Raw genomic sequence first — 25531 nt, 5'->3', positions numbered from 1 at the left:
CTTGTGAGTCCAGATGCTAGGTAGACATTGTTTAAGAGATAAAAAGTTCGTTTTAGCCACCTGCACGTCTTTAGAAGTTGTGAAATGCCAGAAGTTATCAAAACAGGCTTCCCATCCTCATTTCTAGGAAATGTTTTTGTTCTCTTCAGAATAAGCTCAGCTTCTCTCTCTTCCCCTTTCCTCTCCACCTGTCTTTTCCCTCTGACGTCCACAGGGGTCTGCAGCTACACAGCTCTTCTCATGGTATCTTCAGGTGACTTCTGCAGCATTTCTCACTGACCCTCTGGGCCTTTGAGGTTCCGTTTAGAATTTTCATACTTACAGGTACAGTCCAAGGCAAGAGTGCATGGCTTTCACCTTGCTTTCCTCCTTGGCAAAGGGCACCGAACCAAAGGAGCCATGCGGACAGCTGATGATTAGCTTATCTCACTGCACACTGGCCCTCAAGTGTCTATAGTCAATCACTACTCCTCCATGGGAAAATCTGTTCATTTATTTTCCAGGATGTTCAGCCTTACATGTGTCTGCTATACAGCTCAGGGAGAGGAAGAGTAGGGAAGCAATACATAGATTTCAAGGCGTAGCCATTGGAAGCATATTTCTGGTTAATTTACTATGTGCCTCAGCCACTTTCTTGGTCACTGTAGCACAACACCTGACACCACAACATAAAGAAGGAGAGGTTTATTTTGGCTCACAGTTTGCAGAGGTTCAGTCCACAGTCAGCTGGCTCTAAGACATGGTGGTGTGGAAAAAAGGCATGGCAGAAAAGAGCTTCTCATGACACGGTGGACAGGAAGCAGAGTCAAGGGAAGGGTTGGGAAGGGAAATAAACCCTCAAGGCCACCCCACAGTAACACCTCTTCCAACCAGACCTCACCTCTTAACAGGAAGCCAGCTATATTGCCTTCCTGATCCAGTCGCTCCTCAGAAGGCTCACTTCTGATCACACGAAGCGTTGGGGGGACACCTAGATATAAACCATAATACCAGGGTAGGACAGTTTCTCAATTCTGTTTACATGGGTGACTGAGGGAACCACAGGATATAAGATAAAAATGTTTAAATTAGGAAAGTTAGCAGTTAGTAATTTTCTTGTTGATAATTACAGTTTTGTTTTAGGAGAGGGAGAGAAGGAGATAGGAGAGAGAGGAAACGGAAAGCCAAAGGGCAGGAAAGTCAGAGAGGGAGACAGGCAGAGACAAGGAATCTTTAATCCTAATTTCAGTTCCAGGTAATAAATTGCTTCCATGTATTTTCAAATAGATGTAAAATGTATACAATGCACAGTTAGTTAATGACTTGGGTTTAAAATGTGTACAGATGTCAGGGTCTCAGCTCAGAGTCTACACATGTACTCAAGCTCTGGGCAAGGAAAGGGAGTAGATGTCAATGTTGAGGCAGTGGATGGATGGAGCTCACAGCTGACAGAAACCACCCTTCACACAGTGGGATACAACCGCACATGAAATTGGTGAAGGGGGCCCATACTCTTTGAGCGCTATTTTCTGTGGGCAGGTTGATAGTTAATATTTACTGAGCACCTAATATATCCTGAATATTAAGCAGTAGGTATGAATGAACTCATTTAAATCTACACTATCCCTAACAGGTAAGAACTGGGACTTTATTTAATTTAAAGACAAAGCAATGGAAGTAGAGAGAGGTTCGTTACCTTACCCAAGCGTAATCAGCTAATGAGGTCTGAGGCAGGATTCAGTGCCATCCAGTCAGGCACTGGAGCTGAGTTCTGTTCACCCAGCTATGCTGCCAGCAACTCAGATGCTTTAGCTCAATATTGCTATTTTGAGGAAGCCAAGACTTTCATTGGATTTGGCAACAGGCTTTTTGTTTGTTTGTTTGTTTTGCATCAAACCTGTGTCCTAGAAAAAGTAACTTTCCAAGGGCCTCAGATAGCTGTGTCAAGATATCTCTGCCGTTTAAAGCTAACAGTGGGGCTTAAGTCCGGTGAGTAACAAAAGGAAAACTATACTTACTGTTTTAAGTCACTTCTCAGGGTTAGGAAACAGGAATGGTGGAAACACTGAGGATCATGTCAGAGAGAGAAAGACTACTGTCCCACACAAAGGAGGATTCTGTGTTACCCAGTCTAGATCCAATTGCTTGACACTTCAGGGCCTTCCCTCCTCCTTTCTCCCCCCTTGCCCTATAGCACCCTTGTACCCAAAGAAGAAGCCTTTCAGCCTGCTTGCCTGCCTTCTTTTTTTCTGGTATAGGGGATTAAACCCCAGGGCATTTGCACTGAACAACATCCTTGTGTCTTTTTTATTCTGAGTCAAGACCTCATTAAATTGCTAAGTTGCCTGGGCTGTGCTTAAACTTGTGGTCTTCCGGTCTCAGCCTCCTCCCAGAATGCTGGAATTACAGAATTGCACCATTATGCCTGGATGGGGAAGTCTTGAAAGTTTTGCATTTAATTTTCAAACCTCACCTTTCTCTGTGCAAGTTCAGTTCCAAACTCAGGGACTCGGGAAGCATGAGAAGGAACCTGGGAAGCTCACTGAGTCGGAAACCTCCCTCTGGTGAACTCTTGGTTTCACCCTCTTCTCTGGCTCTGAATAGAAGTTCCACTAAGATCTCACGTCAGGGAGCCACCTTATAGATTTGCTGACATATTTATAGATCAGTGAGTGGCTAATAGGGGGACAGCAGTGTTCTTCAGATGTATTTAGGGAATCACTAGTGCCTGCTCAGATGGGGAATGGGTTTAAACTCAGGATCCACCTCAGACCCACAGAATAGGTCTGAGAGGTTGGTACCAAATTACACACCTCAGAGGAATCTTGGTGTGGTTTGAAAATGATCCCTTAATTTTGTTTGTTTGTAGAGACTTGATAATTAAAATGTGTCCTGGCCACGTACAGCTGTGATGGGTCCATACCAGAACCATGTGCATGGGAAATTATTGCTCGCACCGGGTTTACCAAACGATGCACATATTTGAGTAGAGAGATGAAACTGGAACCAAAATGCAGGAGTTTCTCATCGGTTTTCTCTACTTGTACCTCAAATATGTTGGAGATACGTCCTCTGCGGTAGTATTTCCCTGTTCTGAGAAATGCTCTTTAACCCCTTTCACAGAGCATTTGCCCTAAAGACAGTTATTTCAAGCCTTTCAAAATAATCCTCTTACAGATCAGAGATTTCCAAAATTTAAAGAACTCATAGTGTTTTCAAAACCTGAAATATTTATAATTCTTTGAGACCATAAGGGCAGCTTTTGATAGTGCAGACAAAGACAGCACTGACTTTGTGGGAAGTTTTAATCAGGATTAAGAATATCCCACATGTAGATGGAGGGACAGAAGACAGAGATGGATGAGTTATTTATTTCATTCCTTGAGAAAAAAGAAATATAGCTTGTGTATATGTCTGATATTTGAATGGGAAGAATATGTTATTTTGGAAATTTGAGGTTAGAGGTTAGAAGTAACCCTAATCCTAACCCTAAAAGAACATGCAACTGTCATGTGAATTAAAAATGGCAACAGTGATGCTGCTTTGGCTGCGTGAGCCTCCGAGCCTGTGTTGTATGAGTCACCGCTCATCAACCATTGCCCTCATATCTGGGGACCAGGGCCTGCAAACACAGTCACATCTATGCTGGAGAAATCATAGCTCAGGTCACCAACTACTGCCAGGCACATACTTATAGTAAAAGTATATTCATTCTTTACCTGAAGTTTGAATGTCAGTGGCAGTACCATACATTTACTTTCTAAATCTGGAGACCTTACTCCTTGGGGAAAGGAAATAGTCACATTTGAAGAAAACTGAGAACACTTATTTCTCAGGATTACTACCCCACCTTTAAGTGGAGGACCACGCCTGGTCTCTGTTGTCCCTCAAAGTGCTCTGGGGCCCTGCTCCCTGCTGTGGGGCACCACTGTCCTCCCAGCTGTTTGCAGAAACACGACTCTTACCCTGTAATGTAGAGTGAACTGGGCGGATACTACAGGAATACTGTGCCAGGGACATATGACAGCTGGGAATCACTGGATTTGCAAAGACTGAGAGACTCGCACTTGAAATCGAGCCCATCAAATCAGCCTGGAGCTCCCGGTTTGTCGTATGTTCAGAAATTCTGCACATAGAGGCTGTCACACGCTTACACACCAAGAGACACACTCAGCCTGGGGCTCGGTTCCTACATGGTGTATTTGCTTAGCATCTACTGATTAGACACAGGGAGAAGATACTTTTTGTGTATCACTTCATTTAATTTCACATCGGCCTTATGACAGCAATACTAGGTAGTCTCCATTTGTTTGAAAGAGAGAATTATAAAGCTTAGAACGATTAAATAACTTACTCATACTTCATAAAGATTCAAGCAGAAAACCTATACCCAAGACCAGGTCTTACTTTCCTATCCTGTCTCTGCCCTTCTCTCTCTCTGGTGTCTTTACACATTCTTGCCATGCTGCATTTCTTTTAGGTCCAAAAAGGACTTATAATGACACAAGGAGATGGTCTGGACTTTGTAATACTGCTGCCTTGGTGTATTGTGTCCTCAAGGAGCAAGTTATTGAATTTCTTTGAGACTCAACTTTTTTCATGCTTAAAATTGGCCAACAGATATGGACTGTACAAATTTATTGGGATGATCAAGTGAGTTAATTTATAGCATATAAAGCACCTGGGACATGAGTGTTCCTTAAATCTAGGATGCTTACTGGGTATTCTAAAATACCCAACAACAGAGTGACAGAGATGTGATAACAGAACTGGGAAGGAGGAATAGTTGAAATACAAGAGAAGAACCTGAGGAGAGAAAATAAACAGCAGGAAGTAGTGGCACTGGGGGAAGGAGGTTGGTTAATTGTCCCAAGGACTTAAATTAAGGAGGTTTTAAACGTGAACCTCGATTTTCAGTGTGAAATTTTGCAAGCCCAGGCGAGAAAGCTTAGCATAAGCAGCAATGTTTGGGGGAGAACAGGGCCCTCCAGTTTTCATGTGCGGAAGCTGTGTGTGCAGCAGTCTCTGTGTCTCTGAATTCGCCATGGGAAGAGCAGGTCAGGGCCTGGAATTCCTTGAGCATTCCTGAGAATTCCTTGAAAATCTCTGGTTCAGGACTAAGGAATATTTATGTTCTTTGTAGAATATACAGTTGCTCTTTCTTCATTCCCCTAGGAGGAAAACAGCCTCTATCAACTACTGTTAATTTTTTTGTGAAACAAAACAAACAAAATAAAAAAATCTGGGCCAGTGTTTGAAGGCAAAGGACTATGGATATGAATAAAATATTTGGTTTTTACTATTCTTTGAGTAATCTGGACTGGGTCATGCCACCTCTTCCTCAAATGTGTAGAAAGCAGATTAAGTTCATGGAACTAAGGGGTTCCAGAAACCTATGTCTGGCATTGGCTGTGCGCCTTGCCCTGTCCTGGGCTCCCATCCACAAAACAGCCAAATTCTGGTGATGGTGCTTATGATACAGCGGAGATGAGGACAGAGTGCAGGGCAGGACTCCCATAACCCAGGGTATACTGAGAGTGTGACATCCGCTGGTGATATGCATTATGAAGAAATTAACACCAAGGAATGGAATAGAGTCTGGCTGAGGATGAATAGCTGGTTGGCAGTGCCAAACACTGGCGAGACAGTGGTTGGTGGGGCTTCTCAGAAGAGGTGACATCTGAGCAGGTGTTTGTATTCAGTGAAAGACTTAGTCATGAGAATTGACAAGAGTCATGTTCTAGATGCCATGTTCCATGGTTCCATGTTCCAGGTTCCATGTTCAAGTGACTCTAAGAGTCACTTGAACAGACTGCTAGGGAAGGAAGTCATCAGGAGGAAATCTGGACATAGTTAGGAAATGTGGAAGCAGTAAGAAGATGCTGCTGGCGGAGCCTTGTCCTCACAAAGGACTTTGATCGTCTCCATATCAGAAATGCAGTGTGTGTGTGTGTGTGTGTGTGTTTATGTATTTATCTACATTCTTAGGTCAATCGAACTTCAGATGTGCAGAAAGGTATGTGTACTTGTCATGACTAAACAGGTCCCTTGTGACTATTTTTGGGGCAATAAACAGATGCCAGCCACACCTGCCACCCCCATCTGCTCCTGCGCTGATGCCAACACGGCCAATTTATCATGGTGGCTTCCTCTCCTGGATAGCTTTCTTGACACTGTGCTGAAGATAGACTTCCAGCGAAAGGAAGTAGAACCTGTTGGTTATTGTGAGCCAGTGTTCTGGGTTCTCTTTGTTATTCTCACACCTGTAATTCACCACACAGACAAGAAAGCTGAAAGGGGCCTTTCAAATCAGAAGAGAGTAGCAATGAAATGACTTTGTCATAGCCCAGTCTGAGGAGTGACAGCTTCCAAAGAACACCAGGAAACAAGTGCTCAGTGCACACAGTTAGTCATGGTGATGGAGACCAGACTTTTGCCAACTTTTGGGTGATATTGAAGTCATAATCAGACAACAGCCTGAAGATAAATATTTGGATACAGATACTTTAGGTGAAAAAAGACTATGCTAAGACTTACAGATATTTTGAGTGCAGCAAGGAAAATAGTAAAATAAAAGTATGAAGAAGCTGCAAGAGAAGGAAGGTGGGAGGAGCTTATGCTGCACAGAGGAGCCAGAATAAAGCTAAGCTTGGTTGCTACAGGCTTGGAAGGAGAATATTATGAAACTCCTTAAAAACAAAAAAACAATAGCAATCCCATTTTACCCAGCCATTTATCATCTAGGTATCTTCCCAGAAAAGCTGAAGTCATCATATTGTTACAGTGATCTGTGTACACACATGTTTATAGTAACACAATTCATACTCACTGAATCTTGGAAGCTGCCTATGTGCCTATCAACAGATGAATGGATGAAGAAAATGTGTTTGCACACAATGGAAAACTACTCTGCTATAAAGAAGGATACACCCAAATCATTTGTAGGAAAATGGGTGTGACTTGAATAGTGTGAAATGGAATGGAGGGGCGGTGCTATAGGAAGAGATGGAAATAACAACTTTTTTCAGATGAATGGTGGAAATCTATTTGCCTCCTCTCAGCTCCCCCTGCCTTCCTGGTGTTTATGCGTATGCAGTGACCAAGTGTAGGACCTCTGACATTTAGAGGGAGTGGGTCATCCTCCTTGGGTAACGTGGTTGCCTGCGTGACTTGCCTTCCCTGCTGCCAGAGCTCCACTGTAGTGTCATTTATTAAAAGTGCACCCTGGGCCCTTCTTTGCCTGGCTGGACCACTCTACAGCCATGCAGGCTGTACCAGGGCTTATGTCAAAGAAGAGCTGACACAGAAAGCATTACAGCTCTGACAGCTTGCAAAGATCTACAGACTAAGAATTTAGGGCAGATAAAAGGGATACTCCCGAATTCAGAAGTGTCAGTGACTTTGTGTGCTTCTGTAGTACCTGGTGTTACTACACAGGACAAAGTAGTCCTCCCTTATCTTTAGTTTCATTTATTTTTTTATTATGAAGTTTACTTGTATAATTTTGATACGCATAATGATTGCATTCATGTTAGGAAATTTGTACCTGTACATGATAGACCTTGGTTCCTCTTTTTTCTCCATTCCCCTCCTACCCCTCAAAACCTTCTTCCCATCCTCATTTACAAACCCTTGTTTCCATTTTATCCTTTTCTCATTTATTTCTTTTCCCTTCCCTCACTCCCCCCTCCTGCCCTAGATCCCCTTCTCTTTTGAACAATTTCTTCCTATTTCACAATATCTATTCTACATTTTCACTCTTATTTACACTTTCAGTTTCTCACATCAGAGAGACAATGTGACGTTTACATCTGTGCATCCTATTTATTTCACTTAAGAGCATAGTCTCAGGTCCATCCATTCAGCTACACACGTCTCAAATGTGTCCTTTCTGATGGCTAAGTAGTACTCCACTGTGTAAAAAATATCTTTTCTATCCATTCATTGGTTGATGGGTATTTGGACTGTTTCCAAACTTTAGCTATTACAAACTGTGTTGCCATAAACATGGGTGCGCATATATCATTGTGGTATGATGCTTTCAGTTCTTTCAGCAAGATACCAAAAGGGGAATAACTGGGTCAAATGGGACTTCTAGTCCTAGTTTTCTGAAGAATTTCCACACTGATTTCCACAGTGGTTGTACCAGTGGTTGTTTCCAGTCACCAACAGTGGAGAAGTGTTCCTTTTTCCCCACAGCCTCATCAGCATTTGTTATGGGTTGATTTCTTGATAATAGCCATTCTTTCTGCAGTGAGATGGCATCTCAGCATTGTTTTAATTTATATCTCTTGAAAAACCAGCAATGCTGAACATTTTTTCATATATTTATTTGCAATTTGTACTTCTTCATCTGAGAAGTGTGTATTCATCTCAGATGCTAATTTTTGGATTGGGTCTTTAAATTTGGGAGGGTCTGATTTTTTCAGTTCTTTATATGTTCTAGCTATTAGTCCTTTGTCTGAGGAACACTGGCTAAGATCTTTTTGTCACTGACTGGATCATCTTTTCACTCTGTGGTGATTTCCTTTGCTGTGCAAAAGCTTTTTAACAAGATGAGATCCCAGTTGTTGACTCTTTGTAGTATTCTGCACGCAATCAGGGTTTTGTTATCTGTAATTTTAATCCCTGTGGTTTCCGTGACCTACAGGGAACAGTGATCTGAAAATATTAAATGAAAAATTCCAGAAATAAAATAATACACAGTGGTACCTTGATCCAGGAACTTAATTTGTTCAACAATTCTGGGGAAGATGGCCACTGTTGTGTCTATCACCTGATGAGGACTTTGCTAACAAAAGCAAGATTTGGCCAAACACTCCTGTTTTAAAACTGAATCTCTGGCAAACAGAAGTGTTTGCAAACGGAGATATTGCTGTATGAGTTTTAAAGCGTGTACTATGCTGCGTAATGTGATAAAATATTGTGCTCCCCTGCTCTGTCTTGCCTGAGTTATGAGTCACCCTTCGTTCACTCTAACCATGCTCTGTATGTTACCTGCCCGTTAGCCGCTTAATAGCCAGCTCCGTTATCAGATCAGCTGCATGGTGTGACAGTGCTTATGTTCAAGTAAACTTTATTTTATTTTATAACGGTTCCAAATCACACCAGGAATGCTGGAAGGTTCATTACGGAATATGATTATAATTGCTCTGTTTTACTCTTAGGTGCTGTGCACCTCTTACTGTGCCTATTCTGTCAGTTAAACTTTATCACAGATACAAATGTACAGGGAAAGGCATGATGTGCAAAGGATGTAGCACTGCCTGTGCTTTCAGGCATTCACTGGGGGCTTTGGAGTGTATGCCCCATTGGTAAGGGGAGACACCTGTACCCATTTTGTGGATTTGCTAGCAGGATATAAGGTAAAGGGGGGACACCTGTACCCATTTTGTGGATTTGCTAGCAGGATATAAGGTAAAGGGGTCACCATAAGAAAAGAAGAACAAAATCAGCCACACCCACCTCTATGCAAAGTGAGTGAGTCACTGGTCATATTTTTGGTCTTTTAAATTCAGTTCCCTGTAGCATAATAAAAATACCAAACTGCTGATATGAAGGGTGCAAGAGGGTGAGGTTAGTGCATATTAGATCAACAAGATTATTCATGAGAGTCTAAGTAATGTGGTACAAAGATTTGACAAAGGCAGACTGACTAAGCTATCGTTTCCATTACTTTGGTGACCTTTAAATCAGGTTGCCTCTCACTGAATTTGTTACATTTTCTTGCACCTATGAAAACTGTGGTTTCAGTGAAGCTCTGAAGTTAAGCCTTTAACTACCTGACTGCATCTAAGGAACAAGATAAAGATGGCAAAGATGATTTGAAGCTGGTGCTTTTGCTTCTTTTGCTACCGGTTTAAGTATAAGAAGGAGATTGTACCATAATGCTGATCTTCGCAGGGGCACATCCATCCATTCCTTCCTCCCCTCATTAGCATCTCAGCCTTCATCCCTTGCTTTTGCTTTTCCTAGGATAGGTTACAAGGACAACCTCATGTGGGAGCTTCTGTATGTTTTCTAGACTTACATGATTGAATTATAAAATCATACAATCTCTGCAACAGCAGGGTGTCTCACACTCAGCACTCTTGACACTTTGGGTTAGACAGTTCTTTGTTTGGGGCTGCTATGCATAAGATATTTAGCTGTATCTCTGGCCTCTACCCAGTAGATGCCACAATCCAAACTATCTCTAGACCTTGCCAAGGGGTCCATCATGTCTGTCCCTCCTGTTTAAGAATCAGTGAAATGATGCCTTCCTTTTACAATTTGCTTTTCTTACAAAAATGAATAATTGTGTATACCTTTTGCATCTTGTTTTTCTAACCCAAAGTGGCTGACAAAATTCCATAAGTCACCTGATACAGTGTTGTTTAGTTATACTTAGCAGCTTACTAAATCTCTGTGAGGTGGATATAGCACTGTCTCGTGTGCTTATTCCACCATTATTGTATCTGTGGTGTGTAGCAATGCCCTGGTCTCTACCCAGTAGATGCCATTAGCAGCTTCCCTTCAGAGAAAACTCCATACGTGGTTTCTTGTTCCTGGTCTCCAAAACACAGGGCTGGAATTAGCCCCATGGTACATATACTTCTATGAATTCCCAGGAATGGAATTGTATCACATGCATTTTAATTTTAAAGAATTTTGCCAGATTGCCCAGTGAAGGCATCTGAAGAAAATTTTAAAAGCTCTAAATTTTGTAAGACTGATACTAACCTGAAAGTTCAATGGATGATGAAAGTGATTATTGAAGTTATTTTTAACATGAAAAGAAATATGAATGTATTTGGGAGCTTGTCCTTTTGAGTCCCTAAGAATAATATCTCTTTGTACAGGAAGCAGTTTGGATGTCCAGTTTAACTATCAGATTTCATGTTAATCAAAGCTTTTGACTGAAGACATCAGTTAAAATGAATGAAGAGTGAAGGAAATTGTACCTGTAGTGTTATTTTTCCTTGTGTAATCAATATAACTGATGTTAAGTACTGCAAGGCCAGAAATAAAAACAGAACAGGGGGACTGGAATAAAGTTATTTTAAGTGATGAAATAATTTAAAATGTCTTATGAATTTCCTCAACATTAGTGTGTACCTGAAGCTCTGGATCAAACTCTACAACTCTTGTCAGTGCAGTGTGAATATTATGTCAATATCAAATGACTACTGAAAATAATTCCGTGCTGGAGACTTTGGATCACTTTAATACGCTACTTTAATCCTCAAATAGCTCAGTTTAACTTGCAAGCAACATGATTTCATTTATTTTTACTATTTTCTCCTCTGTAGAGTGCTCCGTTTGGAAGAAGTTCAACCTGACTTCTGAATTCTGAGATCACACTGCACAGCGGTAAGAAAATTATGATTACTTTGGGGGACCTGCCTGACTCAGCAAGTCTGTCCTTGATAGATGTTGTTTCTGGTGGATATCATGCTGCATGCAAGGCTGTCTTCTACAAGTATGGCCTGCTGGAATTTTCCCTGGATTTGTCATGGACCAGGGAGAAAGACAGAACTAATTTAAAATGAAGCAAAGTGCTTCACTACTTTTTACTAGGTTTATTTTATAAAGAAAAGACAAAGGATGGATATATTTGCTAACTTTGAATTCTGTGATACACTTCCCATCTGCAGTACAAGTAAAGCAATGCTCTCCCACCTTTTGGGAGTAGGGATTGTTAGGGCTTAAGTCAGGGCTGAACTTCTGGGATTTGCTTGAAAGCTCCTTATATTCTAGGAAGGAATTGCTCTGTCAGTTTCGCTCAAGGGATGTTCTTGGACTTTTCTAATTCCTCTTTTCTCTTACATTGTTTCATCCAATAAGTAAGTTTCTTTCAATGTCCCATCCAGTTTTTGCTCACATGTCAACTTGCAATGGAATAATCCCATCTGCTGTATTTTGGTTTGATACCTTCCATGGGATCTCTAAATAGTTCCTATTTACAAGTTATGTCATAAGATTATATTTAGGGAAAGAGATCCTTAAAAACATTATTCCATCAGTAACAGCCTAGCAACTGTTGCTATTTTGATACTACTTTTATATGTTTTTTTAATTTTATGCCTATAATTTGAAATTGTGACTCTAAATAAGTTGATTTTTAATAAATGATACATGCACACAAGGTAAATGAAATAAAGATAATTTACCCCATGACAACTTGTTCCCTTTTCGGACATACCTGATGTTTCTGGTTTTCCGGTTTATTAGGCCTTTTAGAGTACTTATGCTGTTTACAAGCTGTTGCTATGCTAAACAGTCTTTTAATGAACACATCTATGTGTATCCTTTGTCATATATGTCAATATTTGAACTGAAGGACAAGGATATCCCTCAACATTTAAAGCAAAAACCTGATTTTACTGTTTGCTAAACAAGGATCAACAGTCTTTTTGCACAATTATATCAGAACTAAATAAAAACTGATTTTAGAAGGTGTGGGGAGCACTGGACTTAGAAATTGAAACACTGTACAAGTAAGAGTGCTTAGAGATTGCTTAGCCATGGAAGGTGGGTAATTGGAGTGTACACGTGCCTGATAGGTTGGCAGTCAGATGTATGGCAGAGTTACTGATTGGCTGGTTTCAGAAGTGTCAAGTTGTTACTGATAGGCTGACTTCAGAACTGTGGCATTGTAACCAAGTGGCTGGCTTTTAGAAGTGTGGAGTTCTTACTGATTGGCTTGTTTTCAGAAGTGTGTCCCTAACATTTCTACTGTTTGATTTCAGTAGTTGTAAAACAGGTTATAGTGGTAAGTTGTTTATGCTTGAGACTATTGCCAAGGAACAGTTATCATTTTCCTTTTTGAATTTGGGATAGAGGAACTTTAAATTCTGAACTACGTGAGAAATTCATGAGAAACAGAATTGCAGAGTCAAAGAAACATGTGTTTGTTTTTTGTTCACTTCCATAGAGATTTACCAGTTAACACTCCCATCAGTAATGAATAACAGGGCTTATTTATCTACGGTGTAATATGTCAGCAAGTTTTTGACCTTTGTTAACCTGTTAGGTGATATATCTTGAAGTTTTTATAGTTACTTAAAAGAGTAAAGATGAGACTTTCTGTATATGATAAAAAAGCAATACTTTATTTTCCAGAAGTTTCTATTTTCAACTGAAATTTTTACATACTGATTTAAACATAACTAGCACTGTGTATTAAGAGTTGTAATATTTTCCCTAGTATGTGCTTTGTCTTTTGTTTTTTAAATGGTGTTTTGGGTATAAAAACATGGTTTTTTTTTGTTTTGTTTTGGTACCAGGAATTGAACTCATGACCTCACACTAGCCAGGCAGGCACTGTGCCGCAGAGCTACACCTCCAGCCTAAAAACATGTTTTGACACAGTGAGATTAATCCATTACTATATTGTCTCCTGGATTGCATATTATAGTTACATTACTTTTCTCATCTAGAGATTATTTTTCTATGCTTCTTCCTCCAACTTTTGTGGCTTCATTTTCCTTTATGCTTCTGTAATTTATATTGTGGTAAGTATAAAGGAGAAATACAAATGTATAGGTAGCTGCTAATTTGTTCAAACACTATTTCTTTGCTAACACATTATTTTACCAATAATTTGAATTATCATCTTTGATTAAAACTAAACTTTTATTCTGTGTTTATTTCTGACTTTCCCCCCATGAATCATTGGCTAAATCACTGGTCATAATACCATGCATTTTTCTGTTTAATTGGTCCTTTTCCTTACCCTGGTGGGTAAGGAAAAGTTAGTTTCTGCTCTTGTTGGGACACAACACCCGACACCCACAAGTTAAAAGATGAAGGATTTATTTCAGCTCATAGTCTGTAGAGGGTTCAGACCACAGTTAGCCTGTTCTGATGCAGAGTGGCACAGCAGAGGGGCATCAGAGAGGAGAAACAGTCCACAACATGGCAAGTGAAAGGCAGCAAGCAGTGGCAGAAACAGCAGAAGCAGCCATGAAGCAAGCCTCCCTTTCCCTTTTATCCCATTCAGGCTATAAGCCTTTTGGGTGGCGCCACCCACACAGAGCATGCGCCTTCCCATTATCCACACCCAGAGCTGTGCTAATTCCAATCGGAAGATTAATTTAGTACCACACATCCTTGCGGGTTACATCTAGATACAAGCCATAGCACTGCATCTAGTGCTATCTATTTACATTAAGTGAAAATTCTATGATTCACTTAACAACTGTCCTTGTGTCTCATCATTTTTTTTTTTTTTTTTTTTTGGTTTTTCTCTGGTACTGGGAACCGAACTCACGACCTTGCGCTTGCCAGGCAGGCGCTTTGCCTCTGAGCTAAACCCCAGCCCCGTGTCTCATCATTTAAAACTAGGGGAATTTTGCTTACCAATCAGCACACTGTTTCCCAAAACTTTATCTCTGTTTGTTTCTTAAACTACCATTTGGGAGGACTGTTTTTTCAGACTGTCCTTACTTGGCCGCCATTTTCTGCATGCTAGTGGAGTTTCCAGCCTAGCATCTCCTCTGCAATGTCACGAGCCAACACTATCTTATGCAGACCACATTTAGATCTTCAAGTGAATTAAGACTGACAAATGTCCTTTATAAACAAGATATATGTCATGAAATGTAAAAGAAAATCTGTTAGATCTTTTAAATGAACTATGGCACATAAAATTTAAAGAAAAATATCATAGTTCCAAGTGTTTATTAAAATAGTATATCTTATGATTTCATTTTCTATCATACTGGCACTAAAATCAGCTATTTTTGCTGATGATTCAGAAACATTGAGCTATAATGCTGGCTAATTTGTAAATGTGAGTGTATGTATGTGTAAAAGTACTTGGGAATCTGAATGTATTACTCTACGTGCACGTGTGTGTGTGTACATTTTCCCAAGAGCATAACACTAATATTTATGTGCTTCAGAGGACTAGTTTTCTTTCATTGAAACAGAGAGAGACAGAGAGAGAGAGAGAAAGGTGTTACTAGCTATTATAGTCTACAAAACAGAAATGAGTTTCAACTCAGAAACAAATTTCTTTTTTTGTTCTCAGACTTTAATCTTTTTCACTGATTGTGGATGGACGTATTCAGAGCCAAGTAATTGAAGCGAGTTTAGCTATCTGCACTTCTCAGAGGAAACATTCCTCTACAGGCATTAGGTAATTTCTCTAATACATTTTAAGCTGAAATGGATGGTACTTTTATCTGGTATTGTTATGCTGATAAAACTGAGATTATTTATTACTTAAACTCCTAAATCCTCACTGGCTATACCTTCTTAATCTTCTTATACTAGAATAGATAGTATTTCTGGCCAAAGAGGGTAAAGTTACTCACTCAAGTTACTGATGAGAAAAAGAACTATGGGTCAGTACGATGAATGCTATCATTCCAATGAAAAGACTTATGCTGTGTGAGGTCACTATTATGAGTCATAGGGCAGATCAGAAGATTCCAGCAAATATAATTGCATATGGCTAGTCAAAGTACGTCCCACCATAGAACTGTTTTTAAAAAGGGGAGAATAAAGAATGGCTAGATATGGTTTTCTCACTTTGTTTCTGACTCAGGCAAGTGTTATTCTCTCTAAACTCTGAAAACTCCTATGAATATACTGTATTCTCTAAACTCCTCTTTAGTCCAATGAATATGCTTTATTCTCCTTTAAAGGAGCTGATGGTGAACAGTGGAGGGTGTGCAGGTCCATAAAAACACTTGCAGACCCTACATGAGAGTTTTCTAGTCATTGCGTCCATTTTTTAATATAAAAACTTGATTTAAAAGAAACAGCTTTTGGGGCTGGGGATTTAGCTCAGTGGCAAAGCGCCTGCCTGGCAAGCGCAAGGTCGTGAGTTCGGTTCCCGGTACCGGAGAAAAACCAAAAAAAAAAAAAAAAACAAAAAAAGAAACAGCTTTTGTTTGGTACTGGGCATCAAATGCAGGCGCTGTGCCACTGAGGTGCATCCCTAAAACCACTGTTTTTATGTTAACTCTGTCAGGTTTCTGTTGCTATAACAAATATCTGAGATAATCAACTTATAAAGAGGCTCACACTCTTAGAAGTTTCAGTCCACTATCAGTTAGACCCCTGGGTCTGCGTCCATGAGGGCATGAATTCATGCAGACGTGGGTGGTGAATCAGAACCGTTTACCTCATGACAGAAGGGAAGGGAAATGTAGAGGAAGCGGCCAACCTCCCACTATGATCCACTTCTTAAAGGCTCTACCAGCTCCCAGGAGCGCCGTCATGGGGGACAAATCTTTACTACATGGACCTTTGGAGACACTGAAGATCCAAACAATAGGATTTGCCAATATCTCAAACTGAAGTCGCTTCTCAAATATCATGAGTTATGATGCTGGCAGAACTTATCTTGGGGAAGTGAGATGTAATGGCTATTCTGTATGGGAGCATCATTGTTTTTTCTGGGGTGGGGAGGATGGCACAAGTCAAAGGCTATTAGAGTTACCTTAAAATCCATTTCTACGTGGGTGTGGTGGTGCAGGCCTGTGATCCCAGAACTCTAGGAGGCTGAGGCAAGATTTCAAGTTCCAGTCCAGTTTAGGCAATTTATTTTTTATTTTTTTTATTTTTTATTTTTTTTTGGTTTTTCTCTGGTACCAGGAACCGAACTCACGACCTTGCGCTTGCCAGTCAGGCGCTTTTGCCGCTGAGCTAAATCCCCAGCCCCTGAGCTTAGGCAATTTAGTGAGACACTGTCTCAAAGTAAAACAGAGAGAAAAAGGGCTGGGATGTAGCTCATGTGAATGGTCCTGTGTTTAGTCCTCAGTACTGCACAAAACAAAATCCAGAAAAAGAAAGAAAGAAAGAAAGAAAGAAAGCAAACCTCATTGTTCCATGGCACCATAGAGAAGACCCTAGGCTTGCCTGAGATACTCAGGATTCAACTTCCAAGCCTGGAATAAAAGTCAGAGCATATCTAGCAGCTTCCATCTGGAACAAGTTTTACATAGTCTTGCTGTAGCTGTCCTCTTAGGAGCTTTGTAGAATAAACAGTTTCCCCCTAAAGGGTCTAAAATACAGGCATAATTCAGGAAATCAGTCAAATGAATCCTCTACGGCAATGCTTTTTCAAAATATAGTGACCTTCCTAAGAATGCATCATTCTGATCTTCCTCCTCAAAATCTGAGTCATGGTTCTGGGGTGAGATTTGGAGACCACCATTTTAACAGGGACTCAGGCTGATTCTAGTGAATAGTTAAGTTCTATTGCACCTGCTCCTTGGGGTTGACTCTGACCACATGTGATTAATATGGTAACATGACCCAATTACAATAGAAGTGATTCTCTTTCAAGTGATGATTTGAATTTTCCAAGTTCACACATTATAGATTGATACACAGGTTTATTTCCATGCACATAGAAGACATGCAAGCATATAATACGTAGACACTGATGCACAGAGGGGAGTTTATTTGATGGAATAGCTTTAGAAAAAATCAAGTTGCTGTGCATCCTTTTAAAATTTCTAGTTTTTGTAGAGAAATTTGAGGGGGGACATCTGAATGGTCCACTTTAAGACCGGAAAGGGCAAAAGAACAGAAGGGAGGCCAAACAATGATTTCATTATACAAATGAAATGGGAAAACGCAGTGAAATTCCATCCATCCCTGAGGACTGATTCCATTTAGAGGTTAGAAGAGCAGCCCGGAGTGATCTCACACTTATGGGCTCTATAACTGTCACTCCAGAGCAATTGTAGAAAGGTTATGACTAAGGATGAAAGGATCAGCACATCGAGTCTTGAGCTTTAACTACTTTTCCATTTGGCACATAAGAAATAAAATAGATAACGGATAAAGAACAAGGGAATCAAAATAGGTGAGAGCACAGAGTAGCAAAAACCAAATTAAAACAATGGAAAAGCTTCAGCTCTGCTTTGGAGCAGACTGTGAAGTACATTAGGTGTTGTCACAGAACATTTGTGATAAAGAAGATATTGGAAGGGGCTCACTCAGGAAGGTTAGAAATGCAGTAAAGGACGATTCCTTCCATTTTCTCTGTCCACTGCAGTTTCCAGAGATTTTCCACTTTATCACAGCAGGCTCCAGGATTCCCAGATTACTGAGAAAGAAACTGAGTCTCAGGAAGCTGAAGTGAGACTCACAGACCCGCTCCATCGTAGGCGAACGTCAAGGGTATCAAGACAAGGGAACTATCTTTGACGGGAGGGAGGATGCGGTCTGATTGGGCCACACAGAGTAAACAACCTTCCCTAGCTCCTTCTGGTGCCTCCATTGCTCTGTAGCCTTCAGCAAGCCTGTGATGAACGCAGTGGAGAAAACGTGGACTGAGAGATCAACTTAAATTTTAATTATTAAAATTAAATCACAGCCATCAACTAGATGGAATTTCCTGTGAAGGCCAACATTTTTTATAGCTGGGAACTCCCTACTGTGTTGGTTCACTTTATGGGATGGCCACAGAGAGCCAAGAAATCCTTGTTGGATCCACAGTAGGTTGCTAATTACCCAAGCAAAGACTTTTTGAGCGTGAGTGGTCCATTTTAATTGCCTCTTAGTAAGATGCTTTGTCTTTTCTTCCCCCCACCTAGATCCCATCGGCACTTATCCCAGGGCTGCTTGAGTTGTAATAGATTCATAATAGACACATTTATGTATTAATAATAATAAAGATAAATTATGTTTGCAAGTGCCTTTCCTGTACTTTATCTTCATAACAACTCTGAAGGATGTGCAGGGCAAGTATTATTATCTCTGCTTTATTGATGGTGAAAGCAAGGCACGGGAAAGTTAGGAGGTGCTGCAGAGCGTTATGGGTCAGGACTCCGATTCTGTTTATGAGATGACATCCTATTCAGTCCATAACAGACCAGGCTCTGCAAAGCCGTTAAACACAGAGTGCTAGGGCAGGGGAACATGGCCACTTGTGTGAATTCTGTTCCTCCCAGCTGTGAGTTCTTAACCTCTAAGATATAGTTTACTCATTTTTAAAATGGTAAAAGTAGTAGCTATACCCATCTACAAAGTTCTGGCGAAAACCTGTTGAAATAATTCTGGAAGAATTGCTTTAAAATTGCTCTGTTCACCTAGAGTTTTCATGTGAGTTTTAATAGCTCTGTAAGACCAGCAACCATGCAGAATTTGGTGCTTACTTGTGGCTAATGTATTTTTCTGGAGAAAGTGCTGAACGTTCTGTAAGATTTTAAAAGATTTCTACAATGGAAAGAATTATGAGAAACATTAAGCAGAGTACTGATGCTATTCCTCACAAAAATATGGGAAATATAGAAAGATAAGAATAAAATAATAATCATTTAAAAGCAAATCATTTATAAGTATCAACTTTTTGAACAAAAATGTGGGTATTGCTACTGTTTCAATATTAAAGATAATTGACTGAGAGTGAAAAAGTGGCTTTTCTTGTCTCAAGGAATACTGAATTTATTAAAAGACAGACAAACCAGCACTACAGTCTGTACCTTATTAAAGACATATTGGACTCTAATGAATTAATACCTCCAAGGTGCTTCTCTTTTGGCCTAATGCAGTGATTTATTTTTGAAATTTCATAGTAAATGAGTCTTGCATTCTTAGTGTAAATTTGTTTATCACAAGATAGTATTTTTAGAAAAATTTCTACATTAAATTGTCAGTATATTTTTGGAGTTTTAAAATCTGTAAGTGTGAGGGAGCTTGGTCTATAGTTGTATTTTTAAAGGAATTTTCAGTTTTTCAAAATCAACATAAGGATTGGCATAAAACCTTTAAAAGGCTTCTCTCCTTTTTAGCAGGAAATTTTGGATAACTGGGAAATTTTCTTCTTTAGTTATTTCTTTGTTTATTTTTTCACTATCTTTTATATTTTCTGTAAAACTCATTCAAAAAAATTATCACAATAGGATTTTATATTATTAGAAGTTATATCTTTCATCTTGTCTCTTTAATTTATGCTTTCTTTCTTTTTTATTTCATTATGCAAGCTAAACGTCTGATTAATTGTTTTTCTACAAAAAAACCAGTCCTTAGACATACTTTTCTATTATTTATCCATTTTCTAATTCATTAATTGCTGCTGTTACTTTTTCTGACCTTTTTTTTTACTTTTTCTTTGCTCTTATTTTTTCCATTTTCAGTTTTCTCACAGTGATGCCCTGATAAAAGGCCCACAGGCTACACATCTGATTTGTTCTCACTCTCACTAGTTCCTGAGTAATCCTTAGTGAAAAATATGATTTTTAGTACAATCAGTCTTTCAGAGACTCATTAGTGATGTTAGAATTTTGGCCTTTGCTTTTTGTATTTTTTGTAGTCTATGAGAGTATATTGTGCGCTATATAATTACTATTTTCTAATGTGCTTTGTAAATGTAAGAGGAAATATATGCTCTGTTCTCCATAGAACTCCTTTTCTGTAAGCCTAAGAAGTTGTTTTAGTTTTTTGTGTTTTTTTTTCGGTACCGGGAATTGAACTCACGACGTCATGCTTGCCAGACAGGTGCTGTGCCGCTGAGCTAAATCCCCAGCCCCAGTATTTTTTTGTTGTTTGAGATGTTTTTGGTCTGACCCACCCACCTGTGTATATATTTATACACATCGACTGCAAAAGATAGAAAAAGTAGTAATGTGTCCACTATTCCACTGTGCATGCTAATTTATCTTTCTGCTTTTAGTAGTCTGTGGTTACTATATTTTGAAGATTATTGTTTGGAGCATAAAAATCTGTGGTTTCTATGTTTTCTTTCTGTTTTTTATTTATTATCAAAATAGTATAAACTTTTTCAATCCAAGAAATATCTTTTTCTTGTAATTCTCCCTTGTGTGATAGGAATATGGCAACTCCTATTTTCTTTGATTATTTTGGCTATATTTATTCTTACTTTACTGTTAAATCCTTGCCCAATCAATTAATAATACATGAAATTTCCTTTAAGTGTTAGGGCTTTTCAATAATATCAAGTTAAATTTTATAAGTTCTTTATTTGAACTATTGAACCATTTACAATGGTAGTATAGTTAAGGAGTGCAAGGGATGATCAAAATATACAGTGAATGTTTAAATTTTAAAAATGTATCACAGTAAAAGATGCATGGCCATCACTCCCCGTCAAGATACACACCTTCACTTTGAACACACTTATCCCATCATTCTTTCCACTTTCTGAAGCAGTTCTGGAAGTCCATTTTCGTGAGTGTGGTAAGGAGGAGTGATAAAAAATGTGGTGAATTTTTCTGCTGAGTGTTATCTATGGAAAGGGAGTCTCTTAAAAACATGCTGGTGTGTTCTCATCTACCTTATTTCATGGGATCTGTAACTGTGTGATTTCTTGCTTGTCACCAAAGTCAAAATGACCATAAAAGATAGATATTTGGAATCAATTGATGACACTAAGGCAGCCGTGACAGTGCAGCCAAAGACATTCAGGAAAGAAGACTTCCAGAACTGCTTCAAGAAGTAGTAAGAGCAATGGGATGAGTGTATTCAAACACAGAAAGTGGGGCTGGGGATTTAGCTCAGTGGCACAGCACTTGCCTGGCAAATGAGAGGTTGTGAGTTTGATTCCTGGTACTGGGAAAAACAAAAACAAAAACAAAAACAAACAGAGAAAGTATTGGGCAGGGGGTTAATGGCAATGTGTCTTTTACTTTGGTACATTATTGAAGATTTAAAGATTCAATCATATCCATAATTATTATTATTCCTGATATAACTGTACCCACTTTGTGTTGTTCTATGCTTATTTTTTTTAAAAAGACATTGCTGTTTCCTAGTGATTTTTTCTCAGTGTGAACTGTATTTATTTTGATTTTCTCCTCAAGTGATTTTGGTTTTAGTTTTACCAATGATTGGAAGAGGGGAGGCAGAGGAGGGGATGAGGAGGAAGAAGATGAAGATGTGTTAGGTACATGTCCCAATTCCCAGCTATAAAAGTCACCATTAGGTACTATAAATATGTACTAATATAAAAATTTAAAAAGAAAAAATGTTATTAAAGTACTCATATTAGTGTCTATAAAACTTTCAACATAAAGAGTAAAGCACTAACTGCCAATTAGCTTCTATGCAAATTGAAGACATTGGTGGCTTTCTCATATTGTATCCAGACCCCCTTCCAAGTTTTTGTTGGTATCACCAGTCATTTTAGAGTGGGAATATTATAGGCAGCTAAGTGAGTTAAAAATAAATACACAGTCAGAGAGAGACTGGGCTCTCAAGTAAGTTAACACAAAAATAAAATCATTAGAATTGTGGCCTGAAGAAGGCAAGGCCTCAAGATAAAGATCCAGTGGCCATGCCTATGTGTCTCCTTAAGGGATAAATAATAGGGAGATTATACTGTAATTAGCATCATCTGGTCCAGTAGGTCCAGATGGGCATCCGTCACTCAGGTGGGTGACAAGGGCATCTGGGCCCATCCCTTCCCATGTACCATCCCTTCCCATGTACCATCCCTTTCCATGTACCCTTGCTATGTGACTCTTTTCCTATAGGAGCAATATTAGCTAAGCAGCTATACTTGTAATCCTATGGGCTGATGGCAGTGTGACCCAAGCTGTACTTACATTGTGACTTTGCTGCATAAATTATCTCTGACAAAGGGTCTTGGTGGCCACCCACTTTGGGGACCCCTCCTGTCTCTCAGGAGCCATCTCTCAGTAAACCTTTCCTGCTCTTAACCCCCATTATCTCTTGTAATTCATTCTTTGATTTTGGGAGACAGGAACTTGGCACATCTGACATCCTGCAGGTTGGGAGTTATATTTCTCCTATATCAGGACTATTAACTTTAATATGTTTTAACATACTATGTTATAATGTCCTTCTGTCAGTAAGTTGAAGTCTATCCTAAAAATATAGACCTTAAGGATGGTTGTATGCTTTCTGAAGGCATGTTTCAGGTACTTACATATATAAAGGACAACTTTTTGGGCAACAAGATTCTTAGATAACATCTTTTGCCTTCAAAACTTGATGAGTGTGTTTTTTAAATGATGGCCTTTGATGATACAGGAGAGAAATACTCTATAAACATGCAGGAATTATATTTTTACATACATATTCTGAATATGAATTGAATGATTTATCTATCTTGAAATTAAAAGAAGTAAAAGAACTGGACTTTTCCTTTGAATTTGCCCGAACTAAACATGTGCATCCCAATCAGCCAGCTCAGGCTGTTTTGCTGGTCCATCTGCTCTGTGAAAGTAGTGGGGAGTCCCCACTTTTTGAAGCCGTCATTTCAAGAGACTTCATGATGGCAGAATATGATGGTGAGAGGACACTGCCCTGAGAACCAGGAGACCAGGTTCTGACTTGGCTTTGTCAGTAAATGTGATGTGAGCACCTGAGTGCTGGGTGCTTATCCATTAACTGGGATGTTGGAGAAGCTGTCCTTACCTTTGGAACTCCAGAATGGATGAAGACTTCCAACACAAAGAGGTAACCCACTTGCTGTATTAGCATTACAATTAGTTTTTAATTGAGCTATCATTGTTTTAAGTTTTAAAAAAGTTCAAAGCGGAAAAGTTCTATAACTGAATAGAGAATCTGCAGAAGACAGAGTAGAATAACTCCCCTCCCAATGTCTGTCTCCTAATCCCCAGAAACTGTGAATACATTATTACTATATATTGCAAAGGAGAATGAAGGTTGCAGATGGAATCAAGTTTTCAAATGAACTGACTTTAAGATAAGGAGATTATCCTGGATTACCTTGATACATCCACTGTGATCACAAGTGTTCTTAAAAGTGGAGAGGCAGGCGTGAGAGGTCTGAGTGAAGTGATGTCAGGAACACCCAGTGCATCATCACAGGCTGTGAAGACGGAGGAAATGGTCACAGTCCAAGGAAGGTGGACAGACTGTGTAGAAAATCAGACACAAGCAAACAGATTTTCCCCAGAGCCTCCGGAAACACATGCACTGTCTCCTGTCCTAGAAGGACCCATTTCAAATGCATTTGTGGTGCTATAAGCCATTAGGCTGTGGTGATTTGGGACAGTAGTGAAGGAAACTAATACATGAGTTATCTTCTTCATGGAAGAAAATCTCCATGTTGTGATAAATCTGTGCTTCGCTCCAGTCTTTACCCATTGAACTGTTTATCTAACTGTGCATCTATGTACTTAACAACATTATTTGTAATAAACTGGCAAAAATAAATAAAATGTTTCTTTATTTATGAGCTGTCTTGGTTACTTTTTTTTTTTTCTGCTGAGACAAAATACCCAATGCCAAAAATTAAGGAAGGAAAGGTTTATTCAGCTTAAAGTTTGTGGAGGTTTTAGTCTATAATCAGCTGGCTTCAAGACAGGGTGGCAGGGCACATGGGCAACACTTTAAGGTGACACAAGACAGCAAAAGCAGAGTACAAGGGGAAGGGGGACAAGCCTCTTTTCTCTCCTTATATTGTATATCAGCTATCCGCCAATCCCTACACCATTCCCATGCCCTCCTCTTGCACACGCTCAGGATGAATACAAAGTAAGGAGCCTGGCTGTCTGCTGAGTCACATAGTTAACCTTTTAAACTTCTCAAGTTGACACAATGAACAATGTCCTACAGCAGGAAGGGCATGCCCTTTATACCCCAGGATGTAGAACTGCTGAGTTACTTAGTTAAGTTTTTAGACTCCTCAAGTTGACACAGTGTATCAACCATAACAATCCACCCCTTGTCAACTTGGCAACCAGACACACTTTTTAAACCAGTTTTTAGATATAAAGACATTATTTTTATCATTTTACAACTTGAACATTATAACACAGGTTTAACAATACTTAAGAGCCAGTATTGTCTATCAACATATTACATTAGAACCATAACATTTTGCCCTCAAAGACTCATGCACATCCCTTTATACAAAAGACATTTAGTCTATCTGTAAGAGTTGTCAAAGTCCTAACAGTTCAGCATTGCTAAAAAGTCCAAGTAAAGTCTCCTCCAAGATGCAAGGCAAACTCTTAGTTGCAAGCCCCTGTGTAAATGAGAAGGGAAACACTTTTAACATTTAATGGCACAAAATAAGCATTTTTATTTTAAAAGTTACAAATAGAATACAAGGGAATGGGACCAAAGCAAGTCTAAAATCTAGCAGGGCAAACATGAACTCCTATAGTTCCATGTCCAGCATCTGAAACAATCTGTGGCACATTGTGAGCTCTAAAGGGCTTGTGTGACTCCACCCCTATGGCACTTTTGGTGGCTGTAGCTTTCATGGCTTTTGCGGGGGGGTACTGTTTTGCTGCCACTTTGCAGCTTTTTAAAAACAATTTATATTTTTGGCTTTTAAATCTTTTGGTGTTTCTAATGCACCTTTTGCTTTATACTCACAGCTTTATATATTGTCTTCTCAGGGGCACACTGTCTGGCTTCTCAGGCCTTTTGAAATCTAGGTGGTAGCCTTTTTAACCTCAGAACTCTTGCATTTTGTATGCATCTAAAACCAGTGCTATGTGGATGATGCAAGGTCTGCCGCCAGCTGGAGGAGTAGCCAGGCTTTTTTTTTTTTCTGTAGGATCGAGTGCTTGGATTGCTGAGCACTCTGAACCTGATTTTGAGGAACCAATTTTTTGTGGTGCCACCATTTTGGAACATGGCACTC

At 39.5% G+C, this 25531-nt stretch overlaps 1 long non-coding RNA gene across 2 annotated transcripts in view; it reads left to right on the top strand.

The window, feature by feature from the left end:
• Positions 1–5772: 5772 nt before the first annotated feature.
• Positions 5773–25531, top strand: part of LOC102003412 — a 79980-nt gene continuing 60221 nt past the window's right edge. The window contains exons 1-4 of one of the 2 annotated variants that reach the window (XR_259607.1): positions 5773–5995; positions 11271–11331; positions 14996–15103; positions 23532–24074. This is a non-coding gene — a long non-coding RNA (uncharacterized LOC102003412). Of the gene's footprint in view, positions 5996–11270; positions 11332–14995; positions 15104–23531; positions 24075–25531 lie in introns of those variants that run through there. The other variant, XR_001231192.1, reaches the window with a different exon arrangement.

Source organism: Chinchilla lanigera, unplaced genomic scaffold (genome assembly GCF_000276665.1).
Source record: "Chinchilla lanigera isolate Chin_1 unplaced genomic scaffold, ChiLan1.0 scaffold00006, whole genome shotgun sequence".
Classification (NCBI taxonomy): Eukaryota; Metazoa; Chordata; class Mammalia; order Rodentia; family Chinchillidae; genus Chinchilla; species Chinchilla lanigera.
This window is presented reverse-complemented; position numbering and strand designations above follow the sequence as displayed.